Source organism: Gopherus evgoodei, chromosome 6, assembly GCF_007399415.2.
Source record: "Gopherus evgoodei ecotype Sinaloan lineage chromosome 6, rGopEvg1_v1.p, whole genome shotgun sequence".
In the NCBI taxonomy this organism is placed as follows: Eukaryota; Metazoa; Chordata; order Testudines; family Testudinidae; genus Gopherus; species Gopherus evgoodei.
This window is the reverse complement of record NC_044327.1, coordinates 80,206,056-80,222,477: the sequence shown is the minus strand read 5'-3', so window position 1 is coordinate 80,222,477 and position 16,422 is coordinate 80,206,056.

Genomic DNA, 16,422 nt, shown 5'->3' with positions numbered 1-16,422 from the left:
AGGATATTTGTCACAGATCTGGGAATGCAAACCCTGTGTGTCATTAGGGTTTTTTAATTCATTTATTATTATTATGACGGTGTTTCCAGTGGAAAGGGGCGTGGGGGAGCCTCTCTCTAGCACACCAGCGAATACAATACTAACAGGATACTTAACTATTAAACTTGGGACATTTTGGTGGAATGTTACTTGCAATAAACAGACACCAACATCAACATACAGTAAAAACTTTGTTATCCAGCATGTTGGGGAAATGGGGGATGCTGGTTAGTCAAAAATACTGAGTAAATAAGTTATACTTACCAATGGAATACCAATTTTCAAAGAATTAGAATACAATAAAATGAATAAAGTATAAAATAGTATGCAGGTACTCACCAATCCAGTGAAGTACTGCACTGCAAAGTGATTGATTTCTTGAAGTACTTAGGTGTATACAGGTAAAGTTTTCTATACAGTAGGTTATCTTATGACACTACATATCACTATGGGCAGTGCATGGCATACACCCAGACCACTAAATATACACTTAACTCTAAAACTATATTGAACATAATTTAATCTTTCTTTGATGATTAGGAAGACACTTCAGGATCTGGCAGTGCCTGTGTCATCATTATCAACATCAATTATAACTGTAGATGTAGAAGGTGTAGAAGATTGGGCTGAATCTGTAATGACCCTATGACACACCCTAGAAGATGCTTTTTTGAATAAATCCCTGATATCAGCTTGCTTACTTGTCTTCTGCCTCTTTTGCATAAAAGTACAATGCACAGTGTGCAATTGCATAACCTCCTGGGCAATATACTAGTCCTAGTTACTAGATTGTATTGGGAGATATCAGAAATGCTGGTTCATAGAACTTTCCGATTGATAAAGTGCCAGATAACGAAGGTTTTTGTGAATATAAATGTTGAAATGAATATAAATATACAGCTTTTGGTACTGTAACATCAGGGAATGAAGGTAGTTAGTCAGAACAAGTAAACAAAGACAGCATACTTAGCTGCTGGTGGCTATTAAAGAATGTTTACCACTCACATCAAAAGCTGCATCAAAGACTTGGCCAACACAATCTTGTGTTTGTTGTACAGGCCAAAACAGCTTGTAAGCATCTATTACTACTTGTCTGAGGCTCTCTTCATCCAGCTGTGAAAAGCAAAGAGCTTTTATAAATTGTCCCATTACAGGAGCACCGAAGTATGTGTAAGATCTTTTCTTTCTAATATTGTTTTATCTACAGTAAAAGAAAACTTCATTTTCCTTTAATGATCTGATCTTGAAGCATCTCTGAAATTGTCTGAAGTATTTCATTTGGCATAGTGTTACTCAGTGGCAATTTCAGAAGAGACAATGCTACTTTGCATTATATCACCTTATATTTTTTCATAGAGCCATAGCAGGGCACCCCAAGGACTTCTGGGGACCCTTTGTTAAATTTCCACAGGCAAATTGAAGGGAAGGTTAGGCTGAGTTCCCTGCTTCCAACGGAATTAAGCTCAACTCTGGACTCTGCTAAATAATCCTTGCTAGAGATTAGTTTTATTCCTGGGGTTATAAAAATACTTCAGAAGAACAAAATATTTTCCTTGGGCATACACAAGACTGCAAAAATGGCAAGTATTTTCTGAAAGATCTCCAGTCCCTTTCCCCCTGGCCATCCAAGTTCTCCTCATGGAACACCTCACAAATTCACTAGGCTTTTCTGGAACAAAGTAGAAATATTTCCAGCAAATGCACTTAATATAACCTGATTTGCCAGTTGGTGCTGCTGCTGCTCCCTTATATTATGGGTATGAGGAAGCATTTTTGTTTCAAGGGAAAACAAAAGAATACATTCCTCTGTCCCTCACTCCTCCACACAACAAGCACGTTCACTCTTACCACAGCCTAAGTGGGGAGAAGGAATTTTTGTGGGACCTACTAGTCCAAATATTGGCATCATATCATTGCCCTCCAGTTCTGAGTGGCCCTTTGTACATTATCCATTACTTTTTGTACAGCTCCTTAAGGGTCAAGTGCTTACAAAGACCAATTTATTTTTTTCAAATTAATTTAGTATTCGTGAAAGGTACTAGGACTGACAGCTCTGGATACTGAAACTGTTTATCCCCAGAATGGGTACACCACAGGCAGTGCAACATCCCCCCCACAGCCTACCACTATGCCTGTTTTTTTGACCTGGCAGGAGTACCTCCAGAGATGAGGAGGTAGTTTTAGACTCCATAGGCCAAATTCAATTGCTACTGAAGTTACAGAGCATTTCCATTTACTTGAAGTGGAGTTGGATCATGCCCCATGTCCATTCAGTTCTTAGCCTTTGGCTGAGACTTACATCAGTGCTAATTATTGCCAGATGTGGTATTCATTGTGATATGGTCCCCCATCTCCTAGGAAATGAACTGAGTTCAACCAATGGCCACTGAACAGACATCAGCTGGTGATAGCTGGGCTGCCATGGGTTGGATTTGCACAGACCATCTAGAGGCAAAAGGTGCTGTATTCTAATTCTCCAGGCCAACCAGTCACCTCACCATTCTGAGAGAATCTGGAAACAATCTGTTGTAGCCTAAATCATAATTGAAGGTGAGGGAAAAGGAAAACTTCTATGCCTACCTCTGCCTCATGGAGTAGTTGCAGCATTCAGAGTTCCTGAGCTTATTCATTCACTCACATTCCTGACACAGCTCTTAAAAAAAAACTTGCCACTTATTGCCTGACAGCAAATATGCCAACAGTTAGCTGATAAATAAGAACTTCTGTGAAGAGTGACAAGACACTAACCCTGTTGCAGATTGTCTGCCTGGCAGACAACAGTGAAGCATGTTTTCAGCCAGAGGAATTGGAAGATTTATTTACTTCTTGAAAATCATTCTTGCCTGGTTACCTCAATTCTGAACTAGAACACAGATTTGAAGGCTTTTTCCTAGTTAAGATTTTTATTGACTATCATTTTTAAAAGAACATAAATACATACATGGTACACTGTACTTGAAATTATAAAATTAAAAAACAAAAAGTTTTCTCCCCTGACAAATCATGTCCCAAATGTCCATTTGGTTAAATAGTACAACAATGGGAATAACTAGATCCTAATTATTTCATTGTATGCAAAAAAACCTTTGATCAGTTTGATGAGCAGATATGTATAAGACCATAATTCAGCCAGGTAGTTAGGCATATGCTTAACTGTAAGCATAAGAGTAATGTCATTGACTTCAGTGGGACTCATATGCATGTAAGTACCTTCCTAGAAATACAGGCTTTTATTCAGGAAGAAAAACTAGATGAAAAGCAGAGAGTTGATAATGGGAGATATGATAATTTTAAAATTGAGACTTGTCTAGTGGCTAGAACAGAAGAGTAGGGGTTATACCAACTGAAGATCTGACTCCAAGACTTAGAACTTTTCGTATCTACTTTTGGCTATGTGGCTGGCACACTTTAAAAAAAAGGTTTCTTAGGAAGAGATGTTTCAAAAGTGTAATCAGTTTTGGGGTGTCTAATTTTAGATATTCAGAGCCTGATTTTTCACTTGTAAATCTCATTGACTTTAGTTGCAGTTGTGAGTGTTTAACACCTCTAAAAATCAGATCCTGGGTATCTAAAGTTGGGCATCCAAATTAGAGGAGACTTTGAAAAGTTGTATTTTTTAAACACCTACCTGTACCCTCAGTTTATTCATCTGTAGATAAATAAACATTTCCTTTCAGAAATCCATCAACCGAGGGCTGTTACTGAGATAGGCACCTCAGAGTCCATTGCAGTAACTTGTTGAGTAGAATCTTTAGAATTTAAATTTCTTCCCCCAGCACGTGGCACAGATACAGGTCGCAAAAACTGGATTTGCTTTTTCCTCCAACATGAGTAATAGGATAGACTCAGTTTGGGAAAGAAACTGGGACCCAGCTCAATTGGAGCTAGGTGCCTTAATACTTCTGAGGATCTGAACCTTAGTCCTTATCTCATAATCACCTTTCTTCTCACTTCCACCTCTTCTGCCCCCCACCCCTAAAAATGCTGTTCTCTATATTTGCTCTTTATTTTTTGCATACTCCATTTCCAAAGTAACCTAGAAATAATGGTAATTAGCTGTATAACCAAGCCACAGTATTTTATCTGTAGATTCCATTGTTAAATATCTATTAGCTTGGCTCTTCGGATGAGTTATAGTGGACGGGTAGTTCTGAAAATAAGCATAAGTTTTTTCAGGGGGTGAGGAGTAGAGGGGGACTACTTCTGACTGATGCCACTTTGTAGCCTGATGCCCCATCTCCATGACGTAACGTGAGCAGAGTTACTGTACACTGGTAAACAGCTGCTGCATTCACGGCTGTCCTAAAGCATTGCCAGATCTATATGAAAAGTGAGATCTCTGACATGCTTGTGGATTTCAAGAGAGTCAGTCCTGATTTACGCTGATGTAAAGTGAAAAGCGAATCAGACCCATTATCTTCAATAGATAAGAAAGAAAATATTTTGTTTCAATTCCCATTCTAATAAAAAAATTCACTGCCGTGATTCAATAAAAAGAAGTTGTTACAACAATGTGTGTGAAAACAATTTCGCATCTTTTCTATAAATATGCTAGTTTATTGCATTGTTTGTCTCCATATCTTGGATCCGTGTGGATTGTGACATCAGTAGGCCCAGCTAAATACAAAGGTTATTTCTCCTCACTCCCCGTCCTCTTTTGCTCTCATTCTTGATATCATTGAAAAGTTTTCCTCTCTCCTCCTTTTGCTGCTATTTGTCCACAGCATTTGCTCCTGTTCAATTACTCTGGGTGGGGCTGGCAGGCTAAGGGAAAAGAACAAAAATAAGAGTTGACAATCTTGTGTCCAGGGCCAACATTAGGAATGAGTTAGCTGCTCTGTGACATACAAACCTTAACCCACCGTTCACAATCTTTTAAAATCAGATGGATGGGGGCTGCATGCATGGACTCACACAGGCATGGGGAGTAAGGATCATTAAATAATCTCAACTCCAAAACTGATAGCTTGAGCCTCATACAAGACGACATATTTATCATCTGGGCATCACCACTACCACATACATCAGTACTAAGAGACAAAATATTTGACAGTCTAGTCCTATCTATAAAGGCCACTGTGCCACTTTCCTCCAAAAGACTTCTAGAATGAGAAAAAAGTTAAGAGCAGAAAACGGGGTAAGTTACACAAAAAAAATACATTGGTTTCTCCTCTCAGTACTAGGAGAGTGGGAAGAGAGAGCTACAATAAAAGGTGAGTAACTTTCCTTGTTGGGCTTCTTCTTTTCCCCATCTGATCTATAGGGAAAGTCAATGGCAAACAGCAATACTTAGAGAAGGAAATATCTGATTGTATTGGAGAACCTTGCAACTGAAGAAGGCACTTGCCAAATGAGGGGCAGGCCTCAGGGGCATCACTAGACGAAATAGAGGTCTTTCAAATTCCAACAATAACGAAGGTACCCAATCCTGAGAGACTAGCATTTCTGCTGAAAGAAACCAGGAAATGGCAGGAAAAGTAAAGGACACCTATTGTGATGTGGGATACATTGGACAACAGGACAGGGAGAAAAAGACTGTTGATAGGAGAGAAAAGGTTTCCTCTAAGGAAGAGATAATGCCATCAGGCCAAAAGAAAAGACTTTAGGGGTTCAGAGTGTAGATGGACCTAGAGACTCAAATGAAGCTGAAAAATTGCTCTGACCCAGTGAAGGGAGGAAGCCGAACCAAAGATGTCTGATAGAATCTGAAAATTGTCAAGAGAGAAAAGGGCCTTTGCCATTCTGGTGTCCAGTATTATCCCCAGGTGTGAAAGGACCTGAAAAGGGAAGTAGATGGGAACTGTACTGATTGCAAAGGAAACTGGGATGCTTTATACTTCAGGATCTTGTCCTGTAACCATTTCAGCACATCTGGATCAGGATGTGGTTGCTTTAAGTAGGTCTACGCTTGTGGCAGTGTGTAGAATATAGACACTGCACACCCAGTTAGCATGGGTTTAAATAGTGTGGACCATGAGGCATGACTTAGGTGAGTAGAGCACTTTATTTGCCTGAACCCTAGGGCATATGCCCAATACAGTTCTCTATACTACTGTTTCCCCACTTCAGTTAAAGGCTCTGGCAGCAGGAAAAAGCTCTGACAGAGGGGAGTCATTGGGGAAAGATTTCTGCAACGGAGACCTGCTGGAGTCTCCCCCGTCACGGTATAATTCCCCACTCTGAACCTTAGCGTCCAAAAGATAGGGTACCAGCATGAATTCCTCTAAGCTTAATTACCAGCTTAGTACTTGTAGTGCTGCCACCAACCAGGAATTCCAGTGCCTGGTACACTCTGGTCCCCCCAAAACCTTGCCCAGGGACCCCCAAAACCCAGTCCCTCTGGATCTTAACACAAGGAAAGTAAATCCTTTCCCTCACCGTTGCCTCTCCCAAGCTTCCCCTCCCTGGGTTACCCTAAAAAATCACTGTGATTCAAACTCCTTGAATCTTAAAACAGAGAGGAAAATTCACCTTCTCCCCCTTCTCTCTCCCCCTCCCAGACTCTCCCTGAGAGAGAAAGTAATCCTAACACAGAGAGAAAATTAACCTCTCTCTCTCTCTCTTCCCTCCTTTCTCCCCACCAATTCCCTGGTGGATCCAGACCCAGTCCCCTGGGGTCTCACCAGAATAAAAAAACAATCAGGTTCTTAAAGAAGAAAAGCTTTTAATTAAAGAAAGAAAAAATAGTAAAAATTATCTTTGTAAATTTAAGATAGAATATGTTACAGGGTCTTTTAGCTATAGACACTGGGAATATCCTCCCAGCCTAAGTATACAAGTACAAATTAAAATCCTTTCAGCAAAATACAAATTTCAACTCCTTCCCACCAAATACACATTTGCAAATAAAGAAAACAAACATAAGCCTAACTCGCCTTATCTACCTAGTACTCACTATTTTGGACATATAAGACACTGTATCAAAGAGGTTGGAGAGAAACCCTGGTTGCATGTCTGGTCACTCTCAGAACCCAGAGAGAACCACCACCAAACACTAACAGCACACACAAAAACTTCCCTCCCTCAAGATTTGAAAGTATCCTGTCCCCGATTGGTCCTCTGGTCAGGTGACAGCCAGACTCACTGATCTTGTTAACCCTTTACAGTCAAAAGAGACATGAAATACTCCTGTTCTATTAACCCTTAACTGTCTGTTTATGACAGCCCCAACTGGAGCTTTTTGCTGCTGCATGTAGCTACACATTTCAGTGACGAGAGGATACAGCCTGCTTTTACTATGACCTGTAGCTACGAATGTAGTTCCTGTACCCTACATGCCACTATTTAAGTGTAAACAAGGTGTTAGGGAAAGAGATATATTACCCTCCCCACACTGATAAAGGTTGGCAACCAGAACCATTAGGACCTTCTTGAAGACAAGAAGGTCAGGCAAAAGATCGAAGGGAGTTATGACAATCTAGTAGTGCTGTTTGGAAAACATGGCAACAGCCAAGTGGATGGCGATGTCCTGAGCTCAGCTGAGGAAAGAAAGTTTCCTCATAAAATGGACAGGAGAATAAGTGCGAGGGATTCCATTTAAAAGCTGCATTTGCAGAAGTTCAGGAAACAGAGTTTGAGGATAGGCAAGTGTGTTATGGGGTACTGTGCCCTTAAGAGCTGAGCTTCTCAAAACAAGAAAATAGGCAGACCCCTATGAAGCTCATTATGCACAATTAATTGTAACCAGATAGAATAAAACAGCTCTCTTGGAAGCTCCATCAGTAATCATTGAGTAATCACTGCACACTCTGCTGTGCCCAAACTCGTCCTGCTTCAGTACCTTCCTTTCCCTGTACTCCACTCTAACCTGTATCTATCATGTTTCCCTGTACTCCACTCTAACCTTCCTGGGTTACTCATCAGTCTCAGCACACTCAGATATGATAAGACCCTACTTCAGGAAACAGCAGTACTCCCCTCCAGAAGCTAACTTTCCCCTAACCCCTTGGAACAAGCTGGGTCTGTCTTATACAGACCCCCATGCCCCTCCCACCTCCAGCAGCCTCAAGGGATCGTGGTTAATCAGAGCCAGGTGGCCTGCCTACAGTTGGTTGGGGCTTTTTGTTTGGTTGGTTGCGGGGTGGGGGGGGGGAGTTAAGGAGGGAAGAGGGAGGAAGGAGTTCCCCAACCCATGTGACAGTTCACTGTCACAGGACATATAACTGCCATTTGTGCCTTTGAAAATCTCCCCCCTAGTCAGGGATGAAAGTGAGCTGGTACTCCCCCGTACGCAGCCCACGTCCCTTCTCCTTTTGCCTCCCCCATCAGCGGACCTGCCCGTAGGGTCCATACTGGCAGGGCCGCCGACGGGGGGGTACAGGGGATGAAGGGATGTGGGAAAGGACTCTCCTTAAAGTGATGTAGTAGCTGGAGCTCTGGGCCCTTTTAAATCGCCGCTGGAGCCCTGGGAGGCAGGGGCCAGGCAGCGCGGATGGCTGACCCCCCAGCCCCACCTCTTCTGCTCTAAGCCCCACCCCTTCCAGGGGTCAGAGCCAGCGCCAGTACTGGTAAGAATTTATTACTACTTTCACCCCTACCCCTAGTTAGTCATTAAATGGCTCAATTTTCAGAAATACTTAGAACTGGCCATTCCTTTTCACTTCAGTAGAAGCTGGAGGTTCTCAGCATGTCTGAAAATCAGGCCATCAATGCTTTATTTCCAATATTTTAAAACTGTATAAAAAGTACAGTATACGAAGTATCTGTGATAATATATTCACTTATAAGGAATTCCTGATGAGTGCTCTGAAGAGATGACTGCATTAGATTCAATTATACGAAGAGCTGGGTGAATACTGATGCAAATTTATGCGAATATTGGTTCAACATTTAATGAACTTTCTTCAGCTATTTTCATGCCCTTTGTGGGAGATCCTGGCCCCATTGAAATAAATGGAGACAGGATTTCATTCTTTGTTTGCTTTCCTTGAATACTCATGCAAAGTGAATTTTAAGTACTCCCCCACAAATATTCACGCAAAATGAGTTTTAATTCCACTTACCACAAAGCTTCATGCCAGAAATTTGATTATAGTTACATTCATTCACTCAGAATACCATGTGATTTCGAACAGCAATCAGAGTAAATGATACTAATGACAAGCTGCTAAATAATTTTGAACAAATAAAATCTAAGAAAATTGCAATTTGTTTGCAGAAAATAGAAAATTTAGAATAAAATATTTGTTAGGGATATTCCCTCTTCTGCTCATGAGGAACATATACATGAACCGTAGTGTTTATGATATACTGTAGATAGGACATAGCTAACACTTCCTTCTTGTTTTGTGGAGAGGCGCTATTTATTTTACAATAGAAAATGTCACAATATCAATATAACCTTTCAACCAGTTCCTCCAATTTTGGCTTGACTTCCACTTCTTTTCCAGGATGGGCAGCCATTTGCTGTCACCACCAAATGGACTGAAGCGTTTTGAGAACTATTTTCATGTCACTTACAAAAAGGCAATAGAGATGGATAGCCAGGAAAAGAGCTTTGCACCAAAATCAAATAACTTTTGCCTAAATAACACAAGGACAAGCAAGTGATGGAGGAAGGTGGTCAGAGTTTCTAAAGAACATCTAAAATAGAGGATCAATATAAATTCACCAATTTATGCAATGCAGTGGTGATTTTATATAAAATATGTAAGGAAAAGTGAACTCATGTCCATGTGATTTAGCTGCTGCAAAGACTATGCATACTAAGGGGAGATGGACACTTTCAGGTGTCCTGACTCATTTTAGAGGCACAGACTTTTTCAACACTAGCCAACAAAATGCCTCAAAAAGCCTTTAAAAACATGATAATTAGCTTTTGGAATATCAAAAGTTTTCTTCCTCTCTGAAGGAAGTGAGGAAATGTTTTTAACCTGGTTAAACCAAACAAAATTAGGTTGACTTTATAATGATAGAGTTGGTATTTCCCCCGCCCCATCACCCCAGGCCAGAATGATACCTGTGCATCATGTAGGCACCCTGCATAGGTGATGTCTTGGCAAATGAATCTTATGGGCAGGAACATTCCAAGCCAGTGCATGTAGAGAAGACAAACTTGGGAAGATTAGGAGAGCATTTACAGGTTCTGCATATGACTGTAGTAAAAGCTCTGCTGAATTGCTATAGTGCTGTTTGAATCAGTAACAAATTGAAGCACTTTATAAAATTTGTAGCTCTTCAATAATTTTGAATCACTCTAAAGTGCTCGTACTGCAACCCATATACTCTTTCTTAACCACTGCAAATATATAAAAGGCACATGATCAAAATGACAGTAATCAGCCCATTCACTCTCAGGTGTGAAATTGTTCTGTATTCCCCCCCACACACCTTGTTTTTGTTGTTTACCATGTGCAAAAAATGGTCATAGAGACACAAAGGAAAGAAATCTATTTTTGACATCCTCATGTAAGCAAATTTCTAGAATGTTTTTAGAGAAAACCATTCTCAGCTATTTTATGCCAGGCTGGCTAAGCGATCATATGATGGCCTTTTAAACAGCCATCCCATGAACAAGAAGAGAAACAGGAATGGGGCTAAATGAATCTGCAGGTATATCCCCTTAACAGTACAAGTGTTTTGTGTTAATAGTGAGGGCAAAAGAAAAGGTATACATGGAACTGTAAAGTGATGTTGTGTGTACTAAGACATACTAGTATATATTAAATTAATCATTTTCCCATTACCCACACCACACAGTAGAGAGCAGTATTGAATTGTCTAGTACAGGGGTTCAAAACTGAAGTCCTTATACATTTCTGCAGGTGTATCCACCTTCTTTTGCATGCACAGTTACTGTGCGCATATGTGCAATTCTGTCCTTTGCAAATGTAAATGTTTGATTTAAAAGATTTGCATGTGCAGACGTGATGATTGTACATTACACAAAAAAGCTGATGAACCTCAGGCCTCAGTTTATGAACATCTAATTTTAATACAACTACCTTCCTTACACTGAAAATATATTCCTTTTCAAATTCATCAAAAACACCAGAATATAGGTGGTGCAATAGGTTAACGCTAGCACATTAATTTTGACACCAAAGTTCAAATTCAGATTTCTGTCACCAGTTGTAACAATCTATTCTCTGTAGGCCTGATCCCAAAAGCTACGAGTCTCTCACTGGCACACATCACAAAACCGCAACACAGTTTGCCATGCAAGTTTGTCTTTGCCCAGTAGCACTGAAATAGAGATGGTTACCAAGCTGCCTTGCCAGAATTGCAGAAGAAACTTCTGACATTGTTAAAGTAATCAGATAAACTAGGTCAGCAAAAATAAGCAAGGTGATCCAGTTGCAAACTAAGGGTATGGCTACACTGGAGAGTTGCAGCGCTGGTGGTGGGTTTACAGCACTGCAACTTACTCACCGTCCACACTTGCAAGGTACATACAGCGCTGCATCTCCCTGGCTGCAGCGCTGGCTGTACTCCTGCTCTACCTGGGAAATAACGATTGCAGTGCTAGTGATGCAGCGCTGCTCTGCCAGTGTGGCCACCAAAAGCACTGTTATTGGCCTCCAGAGTATTCGGAGATATCCCAGAATGCCTGTTCAGCCACTCTGCTCATCAGTTCGCACTCTACTGACCTGGCCTCAGGTGACCCACCCTTTAAATTCCCTGGGAATTTTAAAAATCCCCTTCCTGTTTGCTCAGCCAGGTGTGGAGTGCTATCAGAATTTTTGCAGGTGACCATGCCTCCATGCGCCAAACGAGCCCCAGCATGGAGCAATGGCAAGTTGCTGGACCTCATCAGTGTTTGGGGTGAGGAAGCTGTGCAGTCACTGCTGTGCTCCAGCCGTAGGAATTACGATACCTATGGGCAGATCTCAAGGGCCATGCGGAAAAGGGGCCATGACTGGGACGCGGTGCAGTGCAGGGTTAAAGTGAAGGAGCTGCAATGTGCCTATTGCAAATCCCACGAGGGAAACCGCCATTCCGGTGCTGCCCCCACGACCTGCTGTTTTTACAAGGAGCTGGACGCAATACTTGGGGGTGACCCAACTGCCAATCCAATGACCACGATGGACACTTCAGAGCAGGGGAGGAAGGGGAGGGGAAGGAAGGGGAAGGAAGGGGAGGAAACCGAGAGTGAGGGTACTGGGGTGGAGGAAGACACCCCAGAGTCCCAGGAGGCATGCAGCCAGGAGCTCTTCTTAAGTCAGGAGGAAGGTAGCCAGTCGCAGCAGCCGGTACTAGGTGAAGGACAAGCAGAGGAGCAGGTTCCCGGTATGCGGCTTTTATTTTCAGGATGGAAATGTTTCAGGAGAGAAGGGGGGCGTTAAGGCTGCATGCATGCATGCCTAGTTGTGGAATAGCCCATTGATGTGGTCTATCACGTCGCGGTAATCGGCCTCGGTAATCTCTTCAATAGTTTCAGCCAGAGTGTGGGCAATGCGCTTGCGCAAGTTTATAGGAAGAGCCACTGTGGTCCTTGTCCCAGTCAGGCTAACGCATCTGCGCCTCTGTGCCGCAAGGGGTGGGGGGACCGTTGCTGCACACAGGCAAGCTGCATAGGGGCCAGGGTGGAATCTGCATTGCTGTAGAAGACCCTCCCGCTCTTCCCAGGTGACCCGCAGCAGTGAGATATCTTCCAACATTTTCCACAGGAGTTAATCCTGGGAGACTGTTCAGTGTTGCTGCCCCCAGAAGCAGTTTGTTTTCCCCAATGCACAGAAACCCCTGGACATCCCTGAAGCAATCAGTCCTCCTTACTCAACTATTTTGTGGATCCTGTGAGTTATGTGCACTCTGTATAATATGGGAAAAGTATGCTAAAGTGAAGACTGTAAACTCCTTCACTGTGTGGGAATAACTTCCTGGGTGAGATTATAAACAATGCAACCTCTGTTAACTGTTGCAATTTTTGCCTTTTCAACATTGTCCTTGACTACTCAACTGCCTGTATCATCCACTGCTCAGAGGCTACAAAACCTCAGGAAGAAGCTACGAAAAAGCAGAGAAGACATGCTGAAAGCAGTTATGGATCAGTCTGCCAGAGAGAGTAAAAAACTGTAGAACTGGAGGGAAAGGGAAAGCAGGCTCTGCCAGAGAAACGCAGCGGCTAAGAAGAAAAGCACAAAACAGCTGATAAGCATCCTGGCACGCCAAGCAGACTCTGTCCAGTCACTCGCAGCCATGCAGGCAGAGCACTACCGTGCATCCCTGCCCCCATCCCAAAGCTCTTTCCCTTGTGCCCCAAAGTCAGCTCCAAACCCCCTTCCCCAGTATCCAGGTTCTTATCACCACCAGCTGCCCCCAACACCTGTACATTCACCAACCAGCCCTGAGAACTACGACCATTACCCTCCGCACTCAACCCCCATCACCATGCAGTATTTTCATCCTGAAGTGCAGCAGTCATTGCACAGCACTCCAGACAGGACATATTCAAACCTGTGACTGTACAGTTCACCACCCTACTCCCCTGCCCTTTTAGGTTCCCAAAATGTTGCGTCTGTCAAGAAAGTTATTTTCTTTTCAATAAATGAATTCTTGGCTTTGAAAACAGTCTTTATTATTGCAGAAAGTGAAAGATACCGTAGCCCAGAAAACAAACATGCACTGCAAATCATTTCAGGAAAAACAGATTCCTACTAACATTGTAACCACTGCACTTCACTTCACTCCCTTGCAAGGCACCAACATTAGTGTTGGTTTTCAGCCTCAAATTCCTCCCTCAAGGCATCCCTAATCCTTGTAGCCCTGTGCTGGGCCTCTGTAGTAGCCCTGCTCTCTGGCTGTGCAAATTCAGCCTCCAGGCGTTGAACCTCGGAGGTCCATTCCTGACTGAATGTTTCACCCTTCCCTTCACAAATATCATGGAGGGTACAGCACGCGTACATAACCACAGGGATGCTGCTTTCCCCCAAGTCTAGCTTCCCATACAGAGATCTCCAGTGCCCTTTTAAATGGCCAAAAGCACAATCCACAGTCATTCAGCACCAGTTCAGCCTGTAGTTGAACCGGTCCTTGCTCCTGTCAAGCTTCCCTGTATACGGTTTCATGAGCCAAGGCATTAACAGGTAAGTGGAGTCTCCAAGGATCACAATGGACATTTCGACGTCCCCTACTGTGATCTTCCAGTCTTGGAAAAGAGTCCCGGCCTGCATCTTCCTGAACAGGCCACTGTTCCGAAAGATTCGTGCATCATGCACCTTTCCAGGCCAGCCTGTGTCAATGTCAATGAAACGCCCATGGTGATCCATAAGCGCCTGGAGAACCATAGAGAAATACCTCTTCCGATTAATGTACTCGGATGCTAGATGGGATAGTGCCAGAATAGAAATATGCGTCCCATCTATCACCTCTCCACGGTTAGGGAAACCCATTTGTGCAAAGTCATCAGGAATGTCCTGCACGTTCCCCAGAATCATGTTTCTTCTTAGCAGGATGTGATTAATGGCCCTGCAAACTTCCATCAACACGATTCCAACGGTCGACTTTCCCACTCCAAACTGGTTCGCGACCGATCGGTAGCTGTCTGGAGTTGCCAGCTTCCAGATTGCAATAGCCATCCGCTTCTCCACTGGCAGGGTAGCTCTCAATCTCGTGTCCTTGCACTGCAGGGTGGGGGCGAGCTCAGCACATAGTCCCATGAAAGTGGCTTTTCTCATCCAAAAGTTCTGCAGCCACTGATTGTCATCCCAGACTTCCATGACGATGTGATCCCACCACACAGTGCTTGTTTCCTGAGCCCAAATGCGGCATTCCACGGTGCTGAGCATTTCCGTGAATGCCACAAGCAATTTAGTGTCATACGTGTCAGGCGAATCGATATCATCGTCGGACTCCTCACTGTCACTTTGGAGCTGAAGGAATAGCTTCACTGCCAAACATAATGTGCTGGCGACACTCATCAGCAAAGTCCTCAGCAGCTCGGGCTCCATTTCTCACAGAAATTGCACTGCACAGAAACCATTGGGAGACTCACAATGGAGCCAAACATGGATGGAAAAACAGTGACTGCTGGGATGTGAAGCGATGCATCATGAGGTCTTGGGACAGGAAGCGGAATGATCCGCACTCTTCCGTCCCCTTCCCACAACCCACGGTGCCAAAATGGGACGAGCTCTGTGAGATAGCTGCCCATAATTTACCCCCCCCAACAGCGCTGCAAATGTGGCCACACTCCAGCGCTGTCCCTGAACAGCTGTACGAAGACAGCTGTAACTCCCAGCGCTGCAACTCTCCAGTGTAGCCATACCCTTAATGGGCAAAACAGCAATAAGTAAGATAGCTTGGAGGGCATAGGCACAAGAGTTCAAATCTCTGGGGAACAGCTTCATGCAGCGCTAATCAATTTTTAAATGTTCTTACTTTCATTTTTTTGTAACTGAGTTCAAACCAAGTATTTCATACTAATTTTGTAACTATTTATTTGCATCAAAAGACACGATAAAGTTGTCACTAAATTGCCAACACTTCAATTAAGATTTCTCTTCCTTTATTAAAATTAATCCTTTTGATTCAAATGGGTCTATGCAGTCATGCATTGATGTGCATGCCTGAACTGCCTGTTTACATTACTGGGGTTCTGGGCACACAGCAGTAAGAGGGAAAATCTTAAGTGCCAGAGAGATAGCTGGAGTGAAAACTGGTTTCAGATCAGTGTTCACATTACTATAAATAAAAGTAAAAACAAAAAACAGGAGGAAGCAGGACCAGAATAGGTGGTCTGGGCAAGATGCTCTTAAACATGAGGACTGGCAGCCCAAGCAAATGACATTCCGCAGGCATCCCCAGACAGTTTAGCAGCATTATGAAAGAGGGGTCTGCACGTGTGAGTGCTCACCCATACTTTTCACAAGATTAAGGAATTGCAGTTCTCTCAAATCTGTGTAAAGAAAATCCCAACAGCATAGGAAAGGTAATGGGCAGAAAGGGGTTACTATGGTATAGAATAGCCATGCCCTCCCAATTCCAATAATTCTTTAACTAACTGGGTTAAGTATGAGCATTGTCCCAATGGAATGCATATATATTTGGAGAACATCTGGGAGAGAGGGGAGTGGTAGACTAGTGAAGAAGTCAACTGAAATTGAAATCAGCGAACATTGCATTTAGAGCCTGACTTCTCCTTCAGTCCAAGTCACTGGGGATGTGGCAAGTGAAAGAAAAAATTTGGAGGAGGAAGAATGTTCTCTGTTGCCTAAAATCAGTAGTTTTAATGCATTTGGAGACCACTGTTTAGAGCACTTCCTACCAAAGGATGCTTCTTCTGTGTTCAGCTTTAGAACATAGTGTTAATGTAAATAAATCCCATGTTAGTCCCAGAGGGACAGTTATCTGACTTGAGTTGCTATTTGTGTTAGCTTTTTTTTTTTTTTTTTTTTTGTGGTGGGTGGGAGGTGCGGGAACATTCATGTGTCTGTCTGTCTGTCT